The sequence below is a fragment of the Balaenoptera physalus genome (assembly GCF_965194825.1).
Source record: "Balaenoptera physalus genome assembly, chromosome: 3".
NCBI lineage: Eukaryota > Metazoa > Chordata > Mammalia > Artiodactyla > Balaenopteridae > Balaenoptera > Balaenoptera physalus.
This window is the reverse complement of record NC_138890.1, coordinates 15,774,255-15,791,056: the sequence shown is the minus strand read 5'-3', so window position 1 is coordinate 15,791,056 and position 16,802 is coordinate 15,774,255. Positions and strand designations below refer to the sequence as shown.

The 16,802-nt window shown below is 43.3% G+C and overlaps 1 protein-coding gene and 1 long non-coding RNA gene across 8 annotated transcripts in view; one reads left to right on the top strand and one right to left on the bottom strand.

Moving 5' to 3' along the window:
- Positions 1-3,162: 3,162 nt before the first annotated feature.
- LOC309658809 lies at positions 3,163-10,285 on the bottom strand. 2 transcript variants are annotated; one of them, XR_014262407.1, is made up of 2 exons: positions 10,174-10,285; positions 3,163-4,998 (listed from the first exon to the last, which is right to left on the bottom strand). It is a non-coding gene; the product is annotated as an uncharacterized lncRNA (long non-coding RNA). The 2 variants fall into 2 exon arrangements; XR_014262408.1 differs by lacking the exon at positions 10,174-10,285 and adding an exon at positions 7,466-10,164.
- Positions 10,286-10,309: 24 nt separating this feature from the next.
- The window catches only part of BRD4 (bromodomain containing 4), an 81,496-nt gene continuing 75,003 nt past the window's right edge, over positions 10,310-16,802 (top strand). For 2 of the 6 annotated variants that reach the window (XM_082457636.1, XM_082457638.1), the window contains exon 1: positions 10,312-10,528. The gene's annotated coding sequence lies outside the window, so the exon portion shown is untranslated. Of the gene's footprint in view, positions 10,529-10,892; positions 10,995-16,802 lie in introns of those variants that run through there. The other 4 variants (XM_082457635.1, XM_082457639.1, XM_082457642.1 and 1 more) reach the window with 4 other exon arrangements.

Sequence of the window (16,802 nt, the reverse complement as noted above, 5' to 3'; positions counted from 1 at the left end):
TGAAATAGGAATTCAGTTTGGGGGACAATATGAATATGGTGGGGTATGGGGCAATCTATCCATTCTCACAGAGTTGGTTATCAGAATTAAGTGAGATAATAAATACTTGGCACTACTGAAAAAGTGGTTTCTAAGCTCAACAGTTTTGTTTTTTTTCCTAAGAGGTAAAATCCAAGTAACAAAATGGGCCATTAACCATTTTAAAGCAGACAATGCCGTGGCATTTGGTACACTCACAAAGTTGTGCAACCATCACCTATAACTGGTTCCAAGACATTTCCCTCACTCTTAAAGGAAACTCCTTACCCATCAATAGTCACTTCCCACTCCTCCTCCCCAGTCTCCTGACAACCACTAATCTGCTTTCTGTCTCTGGATTTATCAATTCTGGTTGTTTCATATAAAGGAAACCTATACATGACATTTTCAATCTGGCTTCTTCACTAAGCATAATGTTTTTGAGGTTCCTCCATGTTGTAGCCTATATCAGTACTTCATTCCTTTATATGGCTGAATATTCCATTGTATATATATATATATATATATATATATATATATATATATATACTACTACATTTATTTATCCAGTTATCCAATAATAGACATTTGAGTTGCTTCTACCTTCTGACTATTATGAATAGTGCTTCTAGGAACATTCTTGAACAAGTATCTGAGTACCTATTTTCAATTCTTTTGGGTATTTACCTAGGAGTAAAATTATTGGGTCATATGGTAATTCTTATGTTTAAAATTTTGAGGAACCACCAAATGCTTCCACAACAGCTGCACCATTTTACATTCCCATCAGCAATTTGCAAGGGTTCCAATTTCTCCACATCCTTACCAACATTTATTTTCCTTTTCTTCTTCTTCTTGTTGATTCTAGCCATCTTAGTAGGTGTGAAGTGGTATCTCTATCTCATTGTGGGGTTTTTTCCTTTGTGTTTTTTTTTTTTCTTTTGGCAACGTCGCGCAGCTTGTGGGATCTTAGTGCCCCCATCCAGGGATTGAGCCTGGGCCCATGGCCCTGAAAGCGCGGAGTCCTAACCACTGGCCTGCCAGGGACTTTCCTCATTGTGGTTTTTTGGTTTTGGTTTTTTAAATTAATTAATTAATTAATTATTTTTGGCTGTGTTGGGTCTTCGTTGCTGCACGTGGGCTTTCTCTAGTTGTGGCGAGTGGGGGCTACTCTTAGTTGCAATGCGTCTGCTTCTCATTGTGGTGGCTTCTCTTGTTGCAGAGCATGGGCTCTAGGCGCGCGGGCTTCAGTAGTTGTAGCTTGTGGGCTCAGTAGTTGTGGCTCACAGGCTCTAGAGTGCAGGCTCAGTAGTTGTGGCACATGGGCTTAGTTGCTCTGCGGCATGTGGGATCTTCCCGGACCAGGGCTCAAACCCGTGTCCCCTGCATTGGCAGGTGGATTCTTAACCACTGCGCCACCAGGGAAGTCCCTGTCTTCTTGTTAAGTTGTAGGATTTCTTTATATGTTCTGGATACTAAACACTTATCAGAGGTATGATTTGCAAATATTGTTTTCCATTCTGTGGGCTGTCTTTTCACTCTCTTCATAGTGCCCTTTGATGCAAAAATAAATTTTTGTTTTTGGTTCAGTCCTAATTTATCTTTTTTCTCTGTTGCTTGTACTTTGGGTGTCATATGTAAGAAGTCATTGCCAAATCCAAAGCTGTGAAGATTTACCCCTACGTTTTCTTCTAAGAGTTTTATGGTTTTAGCCCTTATATTTAGGTCTATGGTCTATTTTGAGTTAATTTTTGTATATGGTGTGAAGTAAGGGTTGAACGTCATTCTATTCCATGTGATTATCCAGTTGTCTCAGCACCATTTGTCAAATAGATGAGTCTTTCCCCGTTGAATGGTCTTGGCACCTTTGTCAAAAGTCAGTTGCCCATAGCTACATGGGTTTATTTCTGTACTCCCAATTCTATTCTTTTGCTCTATATATCTATCCTTATGCCAATACCACACAGTAGATTTACAGTAAGATTTGGAATCAGGAAGTGTGAATGTTCCAATTTTCTTCCTCTTTTTCAAGACTGTTCTGGTTATTCTGGGTCCCTTGAATTTCCATATTAATTTTAGGGTTATCTTATTTTCTACAAAGAAGTCAGCTGATATTCTGGTAGGAATTATGTTGAATCTATAGATCAATTTGGAGAGTACTGCCATTTTAAAAATATTAAGGTTTCCAATTCATGAGCATGGATGTCTTTCCACTATTTCTTTTTTTTAAATTAATTAATTTGGTTGCACCAGGTCTTAGTTGCGGCAGGCGGGCTCCTTAGTTGTGGCATGCAAACTCTTAGTTGCAGCATGCATGTGGGATCTAGTTCCCCAACCAGGGATTGAACCTGGGCCCCCTGCATTGGGAGCGTGGAATCTTAGCCACTGCACCACAACCAGGGAAGTCCCTCCACTATTTAATTATTCTTTAACTTCTTTAAGCAGTGTTGTAGTTTTCAGTGTATAACTTCTGCACTTACTTTGTCAAATGTATTTCTAAGTATTCTTTTGATGCAATTGTAAATGGAATTTTCTTTCTGTAAATTTTACCCAGGGCCACAGCAGTGAAAGCACCAAGTCTTAACCACTGAACCACCAGGGAACTCCCTGGAATTGTTTTCTTAATTTAATTTTTCATTGTTCATTGCTAGTGTATAGCAATACAACTGATTTTTGTGTGATCTTGTATCCCGCAACTTTGCTGAATTTGCTTAATAGCCCTGAAAGGTTTTTTTGGTCCATTCTTTTGTAGTTCCCATGTATAAGATCATGTCATCTGTGAATAGAGATTGTTTTACTTCTTCCTTTCCTATATGGATGCCTTTATATCTTTTCCTTGCCTGATCGCTCTGGCTAGAACTCCCACTACAGTGTTGGCATCCTTATAACTTTTTTTGGCTGTGCCACATGGCTTGTGGGATCTTAGTTCCCCAACTGGGGATCGAACCCGGGCCCTCAGCAGTGAAAGTGCCAAGTCCTAACCACTGGACTGCCAGGAATTCCCAACATTTTTTTAAAAAGTTAGTTATATCCTTAGTAATCATTCTCCTAACTGTGAATTCCTTTAAGTTTATGTGGAAGACCATTTGTCTATGTTCCTGTAGATACTCTAATTCCAGCCAATCCATTTAAGCTGGATTCTTTAAATAAAGAACATAAAGTACATAACATCTTCTTTTGGGAATCTAACTTTATGAGTAACAGGTCAACATATTGAGTGCCTGCAGGGCATAGGCATTGTGGACGCATGTATCAAGCCTTTGCTCAGTAACCTGCCCACAGATACCCACTCAGGACAGATCTTCAACTTGTCCCATGGGAAGTGCCTGAGGATTTTAGCTTCTTAGATACCTACAAAGATTTGGGAGCATTTCTCTAAATAGGAGGGAAGATAGAGAGCTCACAAGTGTATCATAAATTTCCCTTATTTGCTGCCATGAAATTATTTTTGAAAGAATTCCTCTCTAGAGGTAACCCCCAAGGGCCAATGACTAACTTCAGGGTAACAGAATGTGTGAATTGTTTACTACAATAGTCCCCATAAGGAAAACTATAGCCTCCTTAGAGAGACGTAAGTTCCTAATTCCTTCCGATTGGAAGAGAATTTAAATGACAACACTGTTTGTCTCAAAAGAACTAAGACCACAATATTCCCCAGTATTTGAAATATACTTTGTCTAGTTTAACAATGCAAAACCAGAGGAACAAAGGGGATATTCTGGGAGAAGGAAGAATTTGCTTGCCACACTATTCATCAACCCCACTAAGGCTGAAATATGTCTTCCCTAGGGAAAGGGGATATTTGGTCCCAGGATGTATGTTTTTAGTTATCTATTGCCACATAACAATGTACTCCAAAATTTAGTGTCTTAAAATTAAAGCACACTTATTATTTCACAATTTCTGGGAGTCAGGTGTGGCTTAGCTGGAATTAACAAGGCTGCAATCAAAGTGTTGGCCAAGGCTGTGGTCTCATCTGAAGGCTTGATTATGGAAGGATCTACTTTCAATGTTATTGTGTTTGCTGGCAGAACTAAGTTCCTTGCAGCTGTTGGATAGAGGGCTTTAGTCCCTTGCTGGCATTAACCAGAAGCTACGTTCAGTCCCTTGGGCCTCTCCTACATGGCAGCTTGCTTCATCAAAATGTGCAAGCTGAGAAGGCAAAAGAGAGTCCAGCTGGATGAAAGTCAGTCTTTTATAACCTAATCATGAAAGTGACATCCCATCACTTTTGCCATAATCTTTTTTTTTTTTTTTTTGCCATAATCTCTTTGTTATCAACAAGTGACTAGGTCCAGACCACACTCAAAGGGAGGAGATTAAAGAAGGGTAATCAATGGGGGCCATTTTTGAAAGCTGGCTGCCAGACAATACTAGTATAAATCTAGATACAGATGCTCTTCTTACAAACGTATTAGATTCCAAGAACCTGCTTCTTCAGCCCATTTGTCTTGAAGATGAAAGGAGTAAAAGAGATGTAAGCTTTCAGTCCTGACTTGTACTTACACCAATGAGAGCAGGTTATTCCCACATGAAGTCTTTGCTGAAATAAATTCTATCAGGCATCCTTCACCAAAATAGGCTGGTTTCAACTATAGTGAAGATCTGTCAAGGCAAGAAACCTTTTCTGTTCAGTAAATGCTGAAGAGAATTTTTTAGCAGCTGAAGCAACCTCACTTGACCCATTGTCATTCATTTTGATGCCATGATGATTCCATAAGGGCTTGAATCCCTGGTACCATTAGTGGCTCATGACCGAAATTTTATCAGGAACACTTTCCACCATGCTTAGCCTCTAAGCTTTCAAATTGTCAGCCTTCTGTGTGAGTCTTAAAGTAGAAGGTATCTTGCAATGCTGCTCATTTCCTGGCCATACAGTCAGAAGTTTGTCCATGTCAACTTCATCATTAGCCTTTTCTGTTCAGTTCTCTTCACTTAGGCACAGTTTTCCTTGTTTATATGATTCATTCTTTTTTATCCCTAAAAAAATTAAATATAATACAAATATGCATAAAACATATAGTAGAGTGAATGCACAGTCAAATGCACAGTCAAGCAGCAGAATACTTTCCAGTCATGTAAGATGAAAAAGATCAGCTGTACAACACTGTGCTTATAGTTTAATAGTACTGTACACTTAACAGTTTAAGAGGGTGGATCTCACATTGTGTTTTTTACCACACACACACACACACACACACACACACGTGAGTCAGCAGGGCCATGCCAGGTCTTCAATTTGGAAAATAAATTTTAAAAAGAAATAGACTACCACTATACCTCAGAAACTGGCCACCCACACCATTCTCCTCATCCCTTCCTGATCACTCTCTCAAGTAACCAGTGGTAATTACCTGCCTGTTTTCCTTTATAGTCCCCACACCTCCACTGGCTCTTGCCCAGAACACATCCAAATAAAAGAAACAAGCAGAAGCAGCGGTCCTCCTAACTCCACAGAGGACTTCATGATGGATCCTCGGCTCAGACCTCCTCAGGCAACAGGTAACTGTATAGTTTTATTTCCCTAAAAACCTCAATTTTTATGTTTTAGAAATCAACATAGAAATGGAATCATCATGTATGCCTTGCTTCTTTGGTTTTCCCATTATGTATGTAAGTTTCATCTGTGTTGTTGTGTGTGGCTGTGATTTGTTCATTTTCATTATACTACGATCTATTCATTCTACCAGGTGGACATTTGGGTTGTTTTCAGCGTGGGCTCTTAGGAAGAGCGCTATGCTGAACTTTCTTAAGTGTGTCATTGAGAGTTTCCGTGGACTGGAATTAGTGGGCCGTAGAGTGTGCAGAGCTTCAACTTCACCAGACAAGGCCAACCTGTATTCTAAAATGATTGAACCAACCGAGCAGTATATAAGAGCTCCTACTATCATTCCTTCTTTGACTTCCTGACTCCTTCCTCTTGAGTACTTTTATCCCATGTGCAACATTTGCATTTTCCTTCCACTTTGAAACTTTTAAAAAAAAAACACTGCCTTTTTAAAAGTGCAATTGTATGGCTCTTCACACTAGGTCTTCCAGCACTCTCATTATTTTAACTGTGATAGTGAATGATATTTGTAAAACACTTTGAAACTAAGCAAAAACACAGCAAAGTAAATGTTAACGAAGTAGCAGAAACCAAAATGACCCTTACAGCCATCTTGTACCTATTTGTGGCTGGCAGAATTGTAGTGCTTTATTCTGAAGCTTATTTTTGTTCTTAGCTAGCTTATGAGTTAAATATTGGCAAAAATAATGGTCAATACGTGTCATTATACATTTGTCAAGACCCACAGGATGTACAACACGAAAAGTGAACCCTAATGCAAACTATGGACTTTAGTTAATAATAATGTATCACTATTGACCCATCATTTCTAACCAATGTACCACACTCTGCAAGATGGGGGAAGTGAGGGGGTGTAAGGGAACTCTGTACTTTCTACTCAATGTTAATGTAAATTGAAAACTGCTCCCCCGAAACTATTAATTAAAAAAAGTTGCAAGCAGAATAACTTCTGCATAATGGTAAAGAAATTTCCATTTCTCTACACTTGAGGTTCTAGAGCAGGGATCAGCAAACTACTGCCTATGGGACAAATCTGGCCTGCTGTCTGTTTTTGCACAGCCTTCCAGCTACGAATGGTTTTTATAGTTTTCAAAAGTTGAAAAAAAACCCCCAAAGAACAATATTTTGTGACTTCTGAAATTTACACGAAATTCTAATTTTAGTATCCATAAAGTTTCATTGGAACACAGCCACACCCATTCATTTACACATTAATTATGGCTGCTTTTGTACTACAATGACAGAGCGACAAAGATTGGCAATGTTATAGAGATTGTATGGCCCACAAAACCTAAATATTGACTACCTGGCTCTTTACAGACAAAATCTGTTGGGAGTTCCCTGGTGGTCCAGTTGTTGGGACTCTGCCCTTCCATGGAGGGGGGTGCGGGTTCTATCCCTGGTTGGGGAACTAGGATCCCTTAAGCTGAGTGGCAAGGCCAAAAAAACAAACAAACAAAAAATGTCGATTTCTGGGTTAGAGAAGGCAGTCTTCGTGGAGTCAGGAGATATGAGTTCTAAACTGTGTAAATGTGTGATCTTGGGTTACTCACCGTCTCTAGAACCTAACAATAAATTCCAGAATTTATAGTAACTTCATGGGCAAGTTCTTACTGGAAAGTGGGCATGGATTCAGGCCATAGCAAATCAAACACCTCCAGCTTTTCCAAAGCTGATCACGCTATATAAATTTACCCTTGCTTTCAAGAAAACACTATATAATTTTTTTAACCTGTAAAAATACTGGCAAGTATGAAAAGAAAATGAGAAATGCAGAAGAATGCTCACTGTAATACTGGTTATTATGACGGAAAAACTGGAAATGAATTAAATGTACATAATAGGAGAATGGTAAAATAAATTATGATATATCCATACCAGATAACAATACTGTATATTATCTCCAAGTTATCTCCCAATTAGGCAGATCTCCAAGTAGTCATGTGGAGTGACTTCCAAGATGTATTAAATGAAAAAAGCATATTACAAATTAACAAGTACAGAATGATGTCTTTTGTTTTATAACACAACTATTTCTATATGTAGATATACTGCTGCATAGAATAAAAAGTCTAGACCCGTGCTGTCCAACAGAAATACATTGTAAGCCATATCTGTAATTTCATATTTTCTAGTAGCCATGTTAAAAATGTAAAAAGAAATAAGTAAAATTAAATTTAATAATATATTTTATTTAACTCAATGTATAAAAAATTATTTCAACATGTAATCAATACAAAAAGTTAATAGCGAGATAGTTTGCATGTTTTTCATACTATATCTTTGAAGTACAATGTGTATTTCACACACTTAAAGCACATCTCAACTTGGGCCAGCTACATTTCAAGCATTCAATAGCCACATGTGGACAGTGGCTATCATATCAGACAGCACAGGTCTAAACACATCAAAGTGATAACAGTGATTACTCTGGTGGGGGAGGGGAAGAATGAAGGGGGACACTTTTTCTGCTATATTCTTTTGTATTGTTCAATTTAAATTATTTCATGTAGTACTTCATTAAAAATAAATAATATATATTTAAAACAAGTCAGAAATATATTATGTACTTCATGTTTCATTCTTAGTTTTTGTTTTTTTTTTTGGCCATGCCACGCGGCATGTGGGATCGTAGTTCCTCCATCAGGGATTGAACCCACACCTTCGGCAGTAAAAGCTTGGAGTCCTAACCACTGGACTGCCAGGGAATTCCCTGGATAAACATTTTCTGAGTTTGAGCTGTCTGTGAGGAGTTAGGATATGCATTATGGAAGATAAAAAGAATGAGACATTGTTGTCCTACAAGATTTTTGGAGAAAGCTTTTGGAACTGCCTTTACAGCTCGCAAATTCTCTTCAGGTTGGATCTGACTTCTAGCCATAGCCAAGAGCCCTCTAGTTGGGTCCAGTAAATCAACTAGGTAGTACGGCGTTGTCTAAAATGAAGTGTGACAAAAGATTTTATTATGTGACTTGCAAACTGGCAGCTCCAAATGCTTCCCAAAATATTTATTTTCAGCAACAACAATAAATTAAGTAGATAATGCAACAAGACGACTATGGGTAAGCTCAGCTTTATATGGATACCTTCTTGGGACTTCCCTGGCGGTGCAGCAGTTAGGAATCCGCCTGCCAATTCAGGGGACATGGGTTCAATCCCTGGTCAGGGAAGATCCCACATGCCGAGAAGCAACTAAGCCCGTGCAGCACAACTACTGAGCCTGCGCTCTAGAGCCCAGGAGCCACAACCACTGAGCCCGTGTGCCACAACTACTGAAGCCCACGTGCCTAGAGCCCGTGTTCCGCAATAAGAGAAGCCACCGCAATGAGAAGCCCGTGCACCACAATGAAGAGCAGCCCCCGCTCGCTGCAACTAGAGAAAGCCCGTGCGCAGCAACGAAGACCCAATGCAGCCAAAAATAAATAAATAAATAAAATAAAGGGTAAAAGTAAGTCTTTAGTTTGCTCAGGACCTATCAGTAATTTATTATTGCCCTTAGTGAAGAGCGAGCAAACCATGATAGGGACAAAACTATTTGACTGCTATCCTAGTGTATCAATATGTTCTGAAAGAAGTGACCATCAGGAATTTTTTTAATTACCTAGACTTTTTAGAAGAATTGAGCTTGCTATTTTTAAAAGATGGGACTTAAAATGCTAAAAGAGTGACGATAAGGGCAAAAGGGGAAAAAGGAGGTTATGGTTCCCCATTTGAAAAATTTAACAGGATTGTCATTTTAAACTGTAAGCAACCTAAGCCTAATCTCTTCGTTTTATGGAGCTGGCTTGTGGTTTGAATCTTAAGGATGAGAAGGAGGTCAGCTGGGGGACAACTGGAGGCAGAGTGCCCTAGGCACGAAGTCCAGCACCTTCCAGTCTTTAGATCCCAGTGGCTGGCCAGCCAACCAAGAAAGGTGCCGCCCCAGCCTTGCTGACAGCCTGGTCTCACCTCCTTTCCCTCACACCAGCGCCCCCATCGCAGCTCTCTCCCTTAATGTTCCAGCACCGCCCCACTCCAGCCTCCTTCAACACCCTGCAGCCTCCCCTCAGCGCGGCCTCCCTCAGACAGTGTCTCTTCTCCGCCTCTGCCATCAGTCTTTGGAGTCTCTCCTCACTGTCCTCCTTCTCTTTGAGGGTCTATCATCAGTCCCTTCCTAAATTTGTGGACGTCTCCCTCTGCCTTCAGATCTTTTCCCTCAGGCCCAATTTTCAGTCTCCCTCGGTCCCGTCCCTCAGTCTGTAGGTAGACCCCCCTCACTCAGTCTGAGGTGTCTCCCCTCTTGGTCTGCGGGGTCCCCTCTCTCGGTTTGAGTGCCTCCCCACTCTGCGCGGTCCCCACCCTCGTTCTGCGGGGTCCCTTCCCTCGGTCTGGGGGACCCCTCTCGGTCTGAGTGTCTCCCCTCTCGGTCTGCGGGGTCCCCTCCCTCTGAGGTGTCTCCTCCCTCGGTCTGCGGTGTCCCTTCTGTCCGACGACGTGGTCCCCTCCCTCGGGTCTGCAAGATCTTTCCTCAGTCCCCACCCTTGGTCCGAGGCGGGGGGCGGTTCTCATCTTCCCGCTGGCCGCGAGCACCGGCTTTCTCCACTCACCTCCCGGCCGCCAGCTCTCTTGAGCTCGCTCTCGCCGGGAACGGTCTCGGGCGCGCACGCCGGGCGGCGACAGAGGGTGACCGCGCGCGCAGCGTGCGCGGTGACGTCAGTGCGCTGGCGGCGGCGGCGGCGGCGGCGGCGGTAGCGCTGTTTGTTCTGCTCTCCCGCAACCGAAGAGCCGAAGCGGTGGCTGCGGCAGCGGCGGCTGCCGGCAGTGCCCGCGGGCAAGCGGGGCCTGTGAGCGCGGCGGAGCGGCGGGCGGGCCCCGGCGCCGCGCAGGCACCCCGAAGAGGAGGGGGCGGCGGCGGCTGGCGGCCGGCGGCCGGCGGGGGCGGCGTGCGGCCTAGCGTCTCAGGTGAGGACCGGTGCCCTTCGGGGCGGCGGACGGCGCGGGGCAGCCGGCGGGGCTCCGCGGCGCGGCCCGCGTAACCTGCATTGCGTAATGGGGCCGGTGCGCCAGCACCTACGCCATCGGCGCGGCGCGGGGGCGGGGAGGCCGGGGCGACGCGGGCTCGGGCCTGCGGGCCTCCCGCGTCCCCGCGCCGTTCGCGCCTGGCCAAGGCCGCCTGCGCCGTTGGCGGCAGGGCGCCTCGCGGGCGCCCCGCCGTTGGCGCAGCCGACCCCCGGCTCCGGCGGGGCTGCAGGGCAGGGGCGCGGGCGGGGGGCGCGGGCGCAGCGGCGGGGCGGGGGGCCGGGGGCGGGCGGGGGGCGGGCCGAGGCGCCCGGCACTTCCTGTCGCCGCCATTTTGTCAAGTGAGGAGGAGGAGGAGGAGGAGGAGGAGGAAGCGGCCGCCGCGGACTCCGCGGCGCGCCTGGCCCCGGTAAGTCCGAGCCCGGCGTGGTGGTCACAGGCGCCGCTGTCCCCGGCCGCAGTCCCCGGGGCGGGCTTGGCCCCGGCCCGGGCGCTCACGTGGGGCGGGTCCAACGCGCTCCCTGGTGCCTTGGTCCTCTTGTCCAGGCCGGGGCAGCGCGCCCCCGCCCTCATTTCCTCATCTTCCGGGCTGTCCCCGGAGCTCTGCAGAGAACGGGGCTGGTCCCCAGGTGGAGGGAGGAGGCTGCCGCGGCACACCTGCCCGGAGACAGGTTCTTGGGGGCGGGAGCGGTGCTCTGAGGGGCCAGCCTGGCCCCCTTTACCCACCCACTCCCGGCCTGGCAGCCCCTCACTGGGCGCTTTGTTTTCCTCGGTCGGTGCTCGCTGACGTCCTTGCCACGGTCTCGTCTATTTGCAGTCTTGTGCGTGGTGGTGGTATGGGGTGGGGATGTGGGGGAGTTGTGATTCAGCGAAATAAAATGACCCCCCCCCCCTCCAAAACGGAAATAACACAACTTTACCCGACTGAGATACTCCTAAGGCCCAGCCTTGGATGAAGATGGGAAATCCCACTTTGGTGTAGTGAGCAGTATAAATACTTCTGTTCAGGCCCGTGGATGAGTCATGTTCTTTTGCTGAGTGACCTCTCTTTTACTCAAGATCACGCATTGTTTTCTGAAGTGTTGTTTTTGTTTGTTTACTCATTTAATGTTTTGTGCAGCCTCGTGCGGTGTATGGTCTTGGCCCTTGGGTTACCTTCTGTGTGTGTGCTGGATGCAAGAAGTGACCTCTTGGAGAAGTGAATGAGAATTGAAGTGTCTTTGCTTACCTTCGAGAGGGCTCTACGTGTTCGTGTTTACAGAAACCGTCTCAGTGTACCTCTAAGCCAGTGGCTGTTTGGTGCTGTAATAATGTTTGGGAGATTTTTATGAATGGGGCTGTCAGGTTCCTTAAATTGTTAGTTCTTGGAATTTAGTCCTTGGAGGTTGTAAAGAAAGCGATACCCAGTAGGATTTATGAATATGTTACCAGTTTCGAGAAGTTTTTGGATGGCACAGTCTGTTTTATGACTTTGCCAGTAATATGATAAAACATTATTTTCGGTTTAATTTGGATGGGATTTATCTTTCCACCAAGGCATTGTAGATAACTAACCCCTTCTCCCCCAAATCTTCAACCTGGGGAAAAAAACCTCTCCGATGATTTCCCTCAACCAAATCGAGAAAAGCCTGATCTAAAACAGTGCATTGCTTCTCTGTTATCTGCCATACCCCTTAACCTTAGTAGGAAACAAAGTATCTAAGGGTTCAAGCTGTGGAGTGAGTTAGTCTCTTAAGATGGTTTTAGTTGGTCTTAACTTGAGGAGATGAGCCCACATGTGTGAATCTTGCTGGAATTCAGCCCCAGCCAATTGCTGAAGATAAGGAATTTTGCCTACAGGTGAAAGTTAGAACGTGAAAGTGGCTGCATTTTAAGGGTGGGTTGGCTGTTCTCAGGTGTCTATGTGGTTACCTTCCCTTCCTGGGATAGAGATGAGAAAAATTACCTAAGAATTGCAAGAGAATCATTGGCCACTTTGTAAAATTTCCACTAGATTATTGAATTGTTCAGAGGAATTTAGACTTTGTTTCCAAAAGTTACCTTTTTGAGCCAGTTGTTGTGATCTTTGTACTAAGTTGCACTTTTGCTTTTGGAGGTGGAGGGGATGCAGTATTTTCATGTTACACAATTCAGGTTATTGAATGACTTGAGATTTATGAATTCTGGAAGGAGATTGGAGGGTTGTTTTTTTTTTTTTTTTAACTTTCAGTAAAAACCATTTCGTACCAATGATTTGAAGACCCTGGGCTGTTAAATCTGCTCTGACAACCCGCTGTCGTCATCTGTAATGATTGTGTGGATGTGAAATGTTTCAGATTCTGATTTTGAATAAAATCGTAAAGTTGACACGTTTGTCTTTGTGTTCTTGGCAAATCTATAAAAAGGAGAGAAAAGCTTGTCATTGAGAATAGTTTCAATGTTTCAGTTAATGTTTAATAAATCTGTGATTTTTAGTGTTTTGAAAAGACTGAACATTTGCAAGGTGAGAATTGTGGGGATTCTTTGCTGATGCTGGCATTTTATTTAATTCATAAGACATGAGTTTGTAAAAAAATAACACTTCCTTAAATTATTATTATTATTTTTACTAGACTGTAAGTTCCGTGAGGGCAGGGTTTTGTTTGCTTGGCTTTGTCTATTTTTATTCTCTAGTGTAGTCTCAGCACCTTAGAAGAGCAGCTAAAATATTCCTTGAGTGAATAAACTGGAGAGGATAATTTAGGAAGAATTCGGCATGCCCATAATATCAAGTGCAAGTAATTCCTTTTAAATCAGTAAAATATTAACAGTGGGCATAATTGGTCAGTAGTGACTTAACAGGAGACGTGAATTTTTTTTTTTAATTCATTTATTTTATTTATTTTTGGCTGCACTGGGTCTTTGTTGCTGCGCGTGGGCTTTCACTAGTTGCGGCGAGCGGGGGCTAGTCTTCATTGTGGTGCGCGTGCTTCTCATTGCGGTGGCTTCTCTTGTTGCGGAGCAGGGGCTCTAGGTGCACGGGCTTCAGTAGTTGCGGCACGTGGGCTCAGTAGTTATGGCTCACGGGCTCTAGAGCGTAGGCTCAGTAGTTGTGGCACACGGGCTTAGTTGCTCCGCGGCATGTGGGATCTTCCCGGACCAGGGCTCGAACCCGTGTCGCCTGCATTGGCAGGCGGATTCTTAACCACTGAGCCACCAAGGAAGCCCAGGAGACGTGAATTTTAACTAAGGTAATGTTAAGATCCCTAATTGCAGTAAACTTACTAGTAGTCCAAGCAGCGTGGCATGCAGTTGCTTCTGTGCACTGTGTACTGTGTGTCTCCCACTTAGCAGTTTGAAATGTAGTGAGTGGGTTTGGGCTGTGGCTCAATCCTGATCTGGGAAAAGTATTTTAAGAGGAAGATGAAGTGGGTAATAAACAAGTATGGGTAGCATTTCTTAATGTGGATCTCATTTTGTCAGTAAAAAGATTTTGTTTCTTGTTTAAAAACGTTGAGCCCTTTCTAATATTCTGATTTCATGTGATTTGCCAATCCATTGTAACAATTAGTTCCTGAGCTTCTACTATGTATAAGGGAAGACAAAAAGATATTTGCACAATGATTTTCTGTGGTACATGTATTCTTTCTTAATGTATCTATCTTTTCCAAATATTTATTGAATATAAATTATATTTTGAGTATTATACTAATATTGTAAAACCTTATCTTTTTTTAGTGTTTTTATAACAAGCTTATTGAGATATAATTCACAAATGATAGTTCACCAATTTAAAGCCTACAAATCAGTGGTTTTTAGTATGTTCAGAGTGGTGCAGCCACCACCACAACCAATTTTAGAACATTTTCATCCCTCCAAAAAGAAATCCCTATTCATTAGCAGTCACGTTCCATCCCCCCAATCCCTGGCAACCACCGATTTACTCTGTCTCTATAAATCTGCCTATTCTGGATATTTCAGGAATCATACGATACATAACCTTTTGTGGCTGGCTCCTTTTACTTGGTATAATGTTTTTAAGGTTTGTGCTGTAGCATGAATCAGTATTTCATTTCTCTTATAACTAAGTAATATTCCATTGTATGGATGGGTATGTCACATTTTATTTATTCAGTTGATGGATATTCGGGTTTACACTTTTTTGGGTATTGTGAATGGTGCTGCTATGAACATTCGTGTACAAATTTTTGTGTGGACATTTGTATTAATTTCTCTTGGATGGATATCTAGGAGTGGAATTGCTAGATCATGGTACTTAACTTTTTGAGAATGCGCAATGACCTTTTAACTGCAGTGATTTTTCTAGTACTTTGATGGAGGGGTTAAAAAAAAGAAAACTTAATGGAATGTGGTGTAGCCATTTAAAAGAATGAGGAAATGGAAGTGCAAGGATGTCAGAATGTTGACATGTAGTACAGTCTGCACGGTTTTTGTTTTTTTTTTTTTAAATTATGTATTTTTGGCTGTGTAGGGTCTTCGTTTCTGTGCGAGGGCTTTCTCTAGTTGCGGCGAGCGGGGGCCACTCTTCATCGCTGTGCGCGGGCCTCTCACTGTCGTGGCCTCTTGTTGTGGAGCACAAGCTCCAGACGCGCAGGCTCAGTAGTTGTGGCTCACGGGCCTAGTTGCTCCACGGCATGTGGGATCTTCCCAGACCAGGGCTCGAACCCGTGTCCCCTGCATTGGCAGGCAGATTCTCAACCACTGCGCCACGAGGGAAGCCCTGCACGGTTTGATCCCCATTTGGTTTTTTGAATTGTACATTGTTAGAGAATAGTTTGAAATGCTGGTGAGGCACAGAAAACAGTCTGGAAGTTGCACCTCAAACTTGTGCCATTGTTATAAAGGTTAATTTTAAAAACACTTAATTTTTTTTTTCCAGTCCAAGCAGGCTATAACTGATTAAACTTGATTAAACTGCATCCACATGTCCTAGCATAAATCATGGGATGTATTCCATTCTAAAGAAATAGATGGAGAGTGAGTCCAGTGTCAAAGATAGGGCAGAGCAGCCATCTGTCCTGTTCTTGACCAAATCCTGAGGGGGAATAGCACTGGTTGATCCACATCATTTGCAAAAGAGATTGTATGGGTTTTTCTCTTTAAACAAAAGTGGTGCATGGTCATTTTTTAAAATTTGGAAAATACAGTGTTAAGGTGATGTTAAGTGTTAAAAATTATTGTTATCTAACCCCATTTTTGTGCCAGTCTTTTTCTACGTGAGTAACAAAATTGGATTGTGTTGTTAATTTTTCAAAAAATATTACACTGTGAACATTTCCAAAATTCTCTTATTTTAAATGGTTGCCTGGAATTCTGTTATGTGAATGTACCATAATTTAATTCTGCTATTTGTGGACATGATTTTCAAGTTTTCTCTTTTTTTCATATCTAGAAGTGGAATCACCAGACCAAAGGGTGTGTGTTTTTGGAAAGTTGATACAAATTAGTTTTCTAGAAAAGTTCCATGAATTTCCCTTTCTCCAATCTAAGCTTGACAGCATCTTGTTTATAAGGGTGGGGTTTTTAACAGTTTCCACCCCCCGCCCCCACAAATAGTAACTGTGTAAAAACAAAGTGTGGTTTTGAGTGTGTTCTGAAGCTTTCTGAGAAGAAGTGTCTCCGCGATCTTGCTCTTTGACCTTTCTACTCTTCTGCCCAGAGTTGGACTTTGTTTCCTGAAATCAAGTCGCAGAATTCCTGACTCTGTGATAGAAGTCCAATGTTATTTGAATGCTCTGGGGAGGGCTTGAACAGCCTCTTGGCAGTCCAGTCCTGTGTCATTTTTGCTGCCCTGCTCCAAAGACTGATACCACCAGTGTGGCACAGTTACACCCCAGTTTGAATCCTGGCCCTCCTGCCTGCTTTGTGACCTTCGCCTGTCACTCAGCCTTCCCCAAACTTCATTTTTCCATCTTTCAGTTGAGGATAAAATGAGTCAGTGCTCTCTCAAGATTAGCTGCTTATTTGCTGTTATTTTCCAGGGTGAAGAATAGAAGTGGGAAGAGGTAGCCAGGTATTATAAAGTAGAGCAGTTGAGGGTAGGAAGGTGGACCAGCTGACATGCCTGGAAACCATGTCACCAGGTGATACCAAGATCAGCCAGGTGCCTTTCAGATCCCCCTCTATGTTGTGTTTTCCTTCAAGTAAACTGTGAGTAGAGGTCAGTGGGGGAGGTGATTTAAAGTAGGGGTTGGTTTTTCTAGGTGAGGATTTGTTTATCTGATAATGAGATTAAAAG